This window comes from Coregonus lavaretus (genome assembly GCF_964263955.1).
Source record: "Coregonus lavaretus genome assembly, chromosome: 11".
NCBI classification, from domain to species: domain Eukaryota; kingdom Metazoa; phylum Chordata; class Actinopteri; order Salmoniformes; family Salmonidae; genus Coregonus; species Coregonus lavaretus.
Window position 1 is genome coordinate 43516381 of NC_139998.1, and position 9808 is coordinate 43526188.

At 45.3% G+C, this 9808-nt stretch overlaps 1 pseudogene across 1 annotated transcript; it reads right to left on the reverse strand.

Moving 5' to 3' along the window:
• Positions 1 to 2594: 2594 nt before the first annotated feature.
• On the reverse strand, positions 2595 to 6361 carry LOC311137095 (hematopoietic SH2 domain-containing protein homolog; annotated as a pseudogene). The gene is made up of 5 exons: positions 6242 to 6361; positions 5897 to 5986; positions 5430 to 5595; positions 3326 to 3607; positions 2595 to 3115 (listed from the first exon to the last, which is right to left on the reverse strand). The product of its transcript is annotated as a hematopoietic SH2 domain-containing protein homolog (transcript).
• Between the last annotated feature and the right edge of the window lie 3447 nt (positions 6362 to 9808).

Sequence of the window (9808 nt, forward strand, 5' to 3'; positions counted from 1 at the left end):
TGGCAATTGAAAGAAAGCTTCACAAAAAATAAAATGTTAAAACATTTCTAGCCTGTCTATGGTTAACAGTGTTGATGTGTTATGCTTGCCCCGCTCAGTTTCCCACCACAAAACACCAGAGAATGACCAACAAGAGTAGAACCAGGTGACCTGATTTTAATCTATGATTTGAGTATTAAATGTTCAATGTTTCTTTAAAAATAAAACTTTTAAGGAATAGTTTCACCATATTAAAGTGAGCGTACACTTCACGTAACAGGGTTGCCCTTAAAGTGACAGTCGAAATTAATCACATGAAATAAGTAACTATGTTCAGAAATGACTGTCAAAGCAACTAGGGCTTTACAATGATGGCGACATTTTGCGATTAAGTGGGTTAAAATCTTCCTAGAAGTGACACAGGGTTGACAGAGGGACAAGCAAGAGGGGGAAAAGTATTTGATCCCCTGCTGATTTTGTACGTTTGCCCACTGACAAAGAAATGATCAGTCTATAATTTTAATAGTAGGTTTATTTGAACAGTGAGAGACAGAATAACAACAACAAAAATCAAGAAAAACGCATGTCAAAAATGTTATAATTTTTATTTTATTTTAATGAGGGAAATAAGTATTTGACCCCTCTGCAAAACATGACTTAGTACTTGGTGGAAAAACCCTTGTTGGCAATCACAGAGGTCAGATGTTTCTTGTAGTTGGCCACCAGGTTTGCACACATCTCAGGAGGGATTTTGTCCCACTCCTCTTTGCAGATCTTCTCCAAGTCATTAAGGTTTCGAGGCTGACGTTTGGCAACTCGAACCTTCAGCTCCCTCCACAGATTTTCTATGGGATTAAGGTCTGGAGACTGGCTAGGCCACTCCAAGACCTTAATGTGCTTCTTCTTGAGCCACTCCTTTGTTACCTTGGCCGTGTGGTTTGGGTCATTGTCATGCTGGAATACCCATCCACGACCCATTTTCAATGCCCTGGCTGAGGGAAGGAAGTTCTCACCCAAGATTTGACGGTACATGGCCCCGTCCAGCGTCCCTTTGATGCGGTGAAGTTGTCCCCTTAGCAGAAAAACACCCCCAAAGCATAATGTTTCCACCTCCATGTTTGACGGTGGGGATGGTGTTCTTGGGGTCATAGGCAGCATTCCTCCTCCTCCTCCAAACACTGAGTTGAGTTGATGCCAAAGACCTCGATTTTGGTCTCATCTGAACACCACTTTCACCCAGTTCTCCTCTGAATCATTCAGATGTTCATTGGCAAACTTCAGACGGGCATGTATATGTGCTTTCTTGAGCAGGGGGACCTTGCGGGCGCTGCAGGATTTCAGTCCTTCACGGCGTAGTGTGCTACCAATTGTTTTCTTGGTGACTATGGTCCCAGCTGCCTTGAGATCATTGACAAGATCCTCCCGTGTAGTTCTGGGCTGATTCCTCACCATTCTCATGATCATTGCAACTCCACGAGGTGAGATCTTGCATGGAGCCCCAGGCCGAGGGAGATTGACAGTTATTGTGTTTCTTCCATTTGCGAATAATTGCACCAACTGTTGTCACCTTCTCACCAAGCTGCTTGGCGATGGTCTTGTAGCCCATTCCAGCCTTGTTTAGGTCTACAATCTTGTCCCTGACATCCTTGGAGAGCTCTTTGGTCTTGGCCATGGTGGAGAGTTTGGAATATGATTGATTGATTGCTTCTGTGGACAGGTGTCTTTTATAAAGGTAACAAGCTGAGATTAGGAGCACTCCCTTTAAGAGTGTGCTCCTAATCTCAGCTCGTTACCTGTATAAAAGACACCTGGGAGCCAGACATTTTTCTGATTGAGAGGGGGTCAAATACTTATTTCCCTCATTAAAATGCAAATCAATTTATAACATTTTTGACATGCGTTTTTCTGGATTTTTTTGTTGTTATTCTGTCTCTCACTGTTCAAATACACCTACCATTAAAATTATAGACTGATCATTTCTTTGTCAGTGGGCAAACGTACAAAATCAGCAGGGGATCAAATACTTTTTTCCCCTCACTGTATAGAATTTTCCATGTGGTCTCTATTAAAAAGGGCACTTCATTTAATATAACCCCCCCCAAAAATATTGGTGCACAATTTCTACTTAAAATATCAAAGGGACACAAAAGGCATTCATTTCGTGGAATGACCCACCTACACCTGAATGCCCACACTGTCACTGGAGTTTCCCAATTTACTCACATTCCTCATCAATCCAGTTAGACCAGAACCTTTCTGAGAGCAGACTTGCCAATTTTAACAAGATGTTTAACATAATTCCTCACATGACATAAAACTAAATTATTTTCACATTTGATATGAAATAGTCCACCATACACAGTATTGTAAAGCATTGGACATTGTCTAACTACTAACCAGAGATTATTGCAGACATAAATAGCACTCAATGTTAATTTGTAAAATAAATTATAGATATACAGTTAAATAATGAACTCCTCAGACCGTCATTAACTTTTAACTCATCATTGCCTTCAACAGACATCTTTCTCTCATGAACAGTCTTGCATGCTACAACTACATTAATGTGTCCATCCATCCAGCCATCCATCCATTCGAGGGTAGAGAAGTGGACATTAGTATCCAAGGGCAAAAGGAGGTGGGGGCAGGTATTTTGGCGGTAACCCCCTGTATGTGGGTCTAACAGTGGTAACATCAGTAATGGGTGGAGGGCCATTGGCAATCTCTCCTGGAAGCATCTGGTACTCGTTCTCACCAGCTGTATCAATGTCCCTCTCTGGCCTCCAGGACTGTTTCCCCTTGCCTCTGCTCAGCCTCCACACTGATCTCTGCATACATGTGCTCCTGAGAGGCACTTCTCTTATTATGGAACTTCCTCTGACTTTACATCTTAATTCTTCTGTTTGTTGGGATTTGGGTCCTGGTGGTGTGTGTTTGGTCGGGCCTGTGGTCATCTGTCTGTACACACCATCATGGGTCCTGGGGGGCCCTTCAGGTGCAGTGCTGCTCTGGTCCTTGATCTTTCTCTGTGGAAGAGCAGGGAGCTCTGGCAGGTAACTCAGGAGGTTGGTCTGGCTGGGCCGCGGTGACTAAGTATCTTTCTGGGCAATGGCACTGGTTTAGCAGTACGATCTACCTGGAATGTACAGAATAGATAGTGGAAGAATACAGTCTAACTTCAGTTCTCTTTGATCTCAGTGGATTCAACCTGCAGACAAATATGTGGGGCAATATAGGCCAACAATGCTTTTGCAATATCTCAACATTTAAACAATGAAAATAAAACTTTAGCCCTATCCCCCAACAAACACACAATGTAAACACAATGACATTCCAGCATTTTTACCACGCTTGGGTTTTGGAGGCTCATTGTGTTTAACTCAGTCTCCAGGTAGGGGTAGAGTCATGGAGGATGGCCGTTTGGAGTTATAGGTAGTTTGCTAGTGTTTGGAGGCTTGTCGGCAGGGTCACTCAATGTGCTGGGACGATGTTGGAAAGCAGGTGAAGTGTCCTCATCTGGTTTTAGATGAGTACTACTGTTAATGTGTGGGGGGTTATTTAGCAACACACCATGATTAGGGTTAATCAGGAATAACGGTTCTGCATAATTAGCCTTGTCTGTTGATACCTACAACAAGAAGTAGATGAGGGGGGAGAATGTTTAGTCAAAAACATGTCAATTCACTTACAGTGAGGGAAAAAAGTATTTGATCCCCTGCTGATTTTGTACGTTTGCCCACTGACAAAGACCTGATCAGTCTATAATTTTAATGGTAGGTTTATTTGAACAGTGAGAGACAGAATAACAAACAAAAAATCCAGAAAAACGCATGTCAAAAATGTTATACATTGATTTGCATTTTAATGAGGGAAATAAGTATTTGACCCCTCTGCAAAACATGACTTAGTACTTGGTGGCAAAACCCTTGTTGGCAATCACAGAGGTCAGACGTTTCTTGTAGTTGGCCACCAGGTTTGCACACATCTCAGGAGGGATTTGGTCCCACTCCTCTTTGCAGATCTTCTCAAAGTCATTAAGGTTTCGAAGCTGACGTTTGGCAACTCGAACCTTCAGCTCCCTCCACAGATTTTCTATGGGATTAAGGTCTGGAGACTGGCTAGGCCATTCCAGGACCTTAATGTGCTTCTTCTTGAGCCACTCCTTTGTTGCCTTGGCCGTGTGTTTTGGGTCATTGTCATGCTGGAATACCCATCCACGACCCATTTTCAATGCCCTGGCTGAGGGAAGGAGGTTCTCACCCAAGATTTGACAGTACATGGCCCCGTCCATCGTCCCTTTGATGCGGTGAAGTTGTCCTCTTAGCAGAAAAACACCCCCAAAGCATAATGTTTCCACCTCCATGTTTGACGGTGGGGATGGTGTTCTTGGGGTCATAGGCAGCATTCCTCCTCCTCCTCCAAACACTGCGAGTTGAGTTGATGCCAAAGACCTCGATTTTGGTCTCATCTGAACACAACACTTTCACCCAGTTCTCCTCTGAATCATTCAGATGTTCATTAGCAAACTTCAGACGGGCCTGTATATGTGCTTTCTTGAGCAGGGTGACCTTGCTGGCGCTGCAGGATTTCAGTCTTTCACAGCATAGTGTGTTACCAATTGTTTTCTTGGTGACTATGGTCCCAGCTGCCTTGAGATCATTGACAAGATCCTCCCGTGTAGTTCTGGGCTGATTCCTCACCATTCTCATGATCATTGCAACTCCACGAGGTGAGATCTTGCATGGAGCCCCAGGCAGAGGGAGATTGACAGTTATTTTGTGTTTCTTCCATGTGCGAATAATTGCACCAACTGTTGTCACCTTCTCACCAAGCTGCTTGGCGATGGTCTTGTAGCCCATTCCAGCCTTGTGTAGGTCTACAATCTTGTCCCTGACATCCTTGGAGAGCTCTTTGGTCTTGGCCATGGTGGAGAGTTTGGAATCTGATTGATTGATTGCTTCTGTGGACAGGTGTCTTTTATACAGGTAACAAACTGAGATTAGGAGCACTCCCTTTAAGAGTGTGCTCCTAATCTCAGCTCGTTACCTGTATAAAAGACACCTGGGAGCCAGAAATCTTTCTGATTGAGAGGGGGTCAAATACTTATTTCCCTCATTAAAATGCTAAACATTTTTGAGATGCGTTTTTCTGGATTTTTTTGTTGTTATTCTGTCTCTCACTGTTCAAATAAACCTACCATTAAAATTATAGACTGATCATTTCTTTGTCAGTGGGCAAACGTACAAAATCAGCAGGGGATCAAATACTTTTTTCCCCTCACTGTATGTATCCACAACAGTGTACAAAATTTAAGCAGTGTGCTGTACCCTGACTACTGTGTGTGTATGCCATATCAACCCAACTCAATTCAAGCCTATAAGGTACCTGTGTGTGTACAAAATGAACAATATGGTAGTTCACAGTTTACGGAATCAAGTATAGTTCCTCACCTGTCCACAAGCTACAGTCAGCAGCTCATTGAAATGCATGACAGGCACCGTACAGTGAAAGTTCACCAGGTCTTGCAGTGCCCTGTGACGCATGTCCTCTCCTACAATAATGTAGTGATTGTCCTTCAGCACATCGATCATGAAGTGCCTGCAGCGATCAGTGGCACTAGACGTACAGAGAAAATCCAAAATAAGGAAGTGTAAAAGGACTTTGAACTACACTGTTGAATAGAACAAGGGCCTGTCAGAGGGTAATAGGTGTGGCGTTGGTGTAGAATCAGATAAGATACAAGCTATGGAAACAGAACACAACTAATTTGCTCATGTGCTTATTGTTAACATTTCTTTGCCTGCCAGTTTATAGAAATGCCATTATATAAAATGCCATCCTAAATGTATCAGCTGAACAAACAACCAATCTAACGACGCCTCGCCTGGAAGTGTCTATCTAATGTACAGAGGCTTACCGATAGGAGAGAGTGTATCCTATCCTGCTTTCACTGACACGGATCAGGAAGTAGCCCGTGGGCTTGGAAAGGAGCATTTCCTCAGCAACCCTGCCGCGAATAGACACGGCCATATTAGGACAGACTTCGGTTTGAACTCACTTGACTGAAGAATTTACAACATGCAATTTGCCAGAACACAACCCTTCAGTGCCCTACTGTAATACAATAACAACAGTCATAAGGCATATATCCTACACTACAGGCCACACATTTGTATTTACATTGGTCTCATCTAGCCTTGGTTGCTACTGCTGGTAAGCATTGAGTGCATTTCAATGACAGAGACACAATTTGAGAACTTACTTTCTGGAAATAATGCCATGGAACCATTCTGGAACTACCCCATTCCTAATGACAAAGTCACGTTGGGACTCTGAACCAGGAAAGGGCTTCATGTCTTCCCTGAGTCTGTGTTCTGTTCATACCCTCAGTTGTGTCCTGGTAAAATAAAGAACGTTTGGAATCGACCCCAATTTCCATTGCCAGTTTGACAGGTCAAACGCAGCTGGGTTTTTCACGCTTAACAGTTTCCCGTGTGTATCAAGAATGGTCCACCACCCAAAGGACATCCAGCCAATTTGACAAAACTGTGGGAAGCATTGGAGTCAACATGGCCAGCATCCCTGTGGAACGCTTGACACCTTGTAGAGTCCATGCCCCGACGAATTAAGTTCTGAGGGCAAAAAGGGGTGCAACTCAATATTAGGAAGGTGTTCCTAATGTATTGTGAACTCAGTGTACATACCACATTGACAGCCATATTGATAGGCTATGCAAATCATTATATATTTTTAAACTCTGGTCTGGTATAAGTATTCAACTATTATTTAATGGAGGCAAAAACCTGATACAGCAACAAATATGCATAAAAATGAATACAATGCAATAGTCATAACAAACTGGGTAATTAATATATTACCAACAACACGTTACCTCTGCATGATACTGCCTTGTCTATTTCTTTAAAATAGTACAAAGTAAAATAGTTGATGTAATGAGAAAAGTTGTCTGTTGTGTCCAAACCACATGTCCATGTCAACTGACATACATAGCCTACGCAACTGTTGTGGCTAATTACAATTTTAGCAGGCTTTTTAATAAAACAACTTACCTCTTGAGGATCCAAGCCAAATTACCTTCGTTCACACATTTTTAAAAGGTAGTTCTAGAACCTGTAGAAAAAAACGTTGCAGCCTGGTCTCATAGACTAGACGTAACATAGTACACGTAATACTCAAATTATTGTAATATGTTACGTTTACATAAGTCAGAAGGTTACTTAAGACAAAAACAAAAGGAGGGTGGTTGGTCGGGGTGAATGGGTGGGCGTATAACGTCAACGTCTATCAACCCAAAGGTTGCGTGTTTGAATCTCATTACAGACAACTTTAGCTAATTAGCAACTTTGCAACTACTTAGCATGTTATCTAACCCTTTAACCTAGCTCCTAATCCTAACCCCTAGCGTAGCTAACGTCAGCCATCTAGCAAACGTCTAGCAGTCCAAAGTTTGCATGTTCGAATCTCATCACGGACAAATTTAGCTAATTAGCAACTTTCCGACTACTTACTACTTTTTAGCTACTTTGAAACTACTTAGCATGTTAGCTAATCCTTCCTCCCCTAACCCTTTTACCTAACTCCTAACCACACCCCAGTGTTTCCCAAACTCGGTCATCGTGACCCCAAGGTTTGCACGTTGTGTTTTTTGCCCTAGCACTACACAGCTGATTCAAATAATCAAAGCATGATTTGGGAAACACTGTGCCTAACCCCTAGCGAAGTTAACAATAGCCACATAGGTAACTTTAGCGTTAGCCACTTAGCTAATGTGAGCCACAACAATTTGGGAATTCGTAACATATCATACAAAATGGATGATGGACATCCACAAATTAATACATACCACATGAAACATAACATATTGTAGCGACCCGCACAGACAGCTGTGTGTTATGTGTTAGGCTAGTAGATGGTTGTGTTGTACCTACCAGTACCCAGTGTTCGCGGGGTCCGACATGTCAATCAACCTGCTATCTGCCAATCACGGAAATGCCTGGAATGTTCTGATGCCGGGCATCCTGGCGGTTGGCGGAGTGGCGTGGAGGGGGGTTGGGCAGGGGGATGGAGCATTGGAAGTTAAGACCAGGTTTAGCCTTTGTTCTCTCTTTTTTTACGTCTGGGCTTCACAAGAGAAGGTCACGATTGGCTTGTGGGTTATCTTTCATTTATTTGGCGTGGGCTACGGCCAAACAGTAGCCTGTGTAAAGTTGGTTTAATAAACCGTCCATTCGTAAACTCAATCCTCTGTCTGGACAGTTGTTCTTTTATGATCTAGTCAGGTCATTACATTGGTGTCAGAAGTAAAAACGTTGATAAAAGTTAGCCAGCTAGCTAGCTGACTTCTGTGGCTAGCTACCGTAGGTGAGAACGGGGGTTGAAGATGCTTCGAGGGAATCCGAAAGTGAAGGTGGAGGTAGGGGACGATTATGGCCAAGGAGGTGCGTGTGCATGGACGTCGGGGGTTCTGGCTGAGGAGATCGCCAGGGCATCGGAGCCCAGAGGCCGCTTGAGGGAGGACGTAAGAGTGATGGCGGCTGAAGCGGGCATGAGTGCTTCGTCGACTGTGTTTCGCGCGGATTCTGGTGGGCGGACCAAAGGGGTGACGTCGACGCGGCGGGACGAGGAATCTGGGGCTCAGGATGTAAACAAACATGGCGGCGCCCAGTTCCCGGCTGCGTCCGTATCCGTTAAGACCCCGAAGTATTCCGGTAAGGCGGATTGGGAAGCTTTTCATGCTCAGTTTGAACTGTTAGCTCATTTTAGGGGGTGGTCGGATGAAGATAGGGCACTGCAGTTGGCTTTATGCCTCACGGATGAAGCTCTGGCCTGTTTGATATTGATTAGCCCCGAGGACAGACGTGATTATGGTGCTTTAGTGGGAGCACTGAGGAGGCGCTATGGACAGTGTGTACAGCCCGGGCTACTGCGCTCCGAACTGAGTAATAGACGCAGGCAGCCTGGAGAGCCTCTACGGGTGCTAGCTAATGACATTGAGAGCCTCTCTCGGCGGGCATATGCTCACATGCCCCCCTCCGTGCAGAGCGAGCTAGCACGGGACCAGTTCATACAGGCGCTCTCTCCTACGGAGCTGCGCATACAGACCCAGCTGGCTCATCCTGAGTCATTGCAGGTAGCCTTGGAGATGGCTTTGGAGAGGGAGCTGGTGTGGGCTGGGGCTTCAGCTGGGGCTTTGGTGGGGGTGCAGGGAGACAGACCCTCTGTGCGAGCTGGGGGGCAGAGCAGCCCGGAGCCGGAAAAGCCTGCATGGGTGGCTGAAATGACAGAACTCATTCGTGCTGTGTCGCTACAGGCGGCACGAAACACACGCCCTGGTCCCAGGGTCTGCTGGGGTTGTGGCCAGCCAGGCCATCTGCACCGAGATTGCCCCATGTCCCCCAGAGCTCAGGGAAACGGCTCGGGGTCCGCATAGACCGGGTAGTGCGGACCCCTGGCTTTCTATCCCAACCACCATCTTCTTCAGGAGGAGCCCACCGGCACAGACGGGGAAGCAAGGCTCCACTTCCCCCAGAAGCAGACGAGGGCAAGCGGATGGAGCCTGTTGTTGTGGTGGGCCGGACCTGTGTTGGGGACTTTTGTCATGTCCCTGTCACTGTGGAGGGGGTGCCCTGCTCCGCCCTGGTGGACACTGGGTCCACAGTAACCCTGGTGAGGCCAGATATTGTGCCAGGTTGGACTCAGTGTGAGCCTACAACTGTGCAGCTCCGCACAGTCACAGGTGAGCTGGCACCCATGAAAGGGAAGGGAATAATGACTCTGACAGTGGGGGGCAGGACTGTGCGTCATCCTG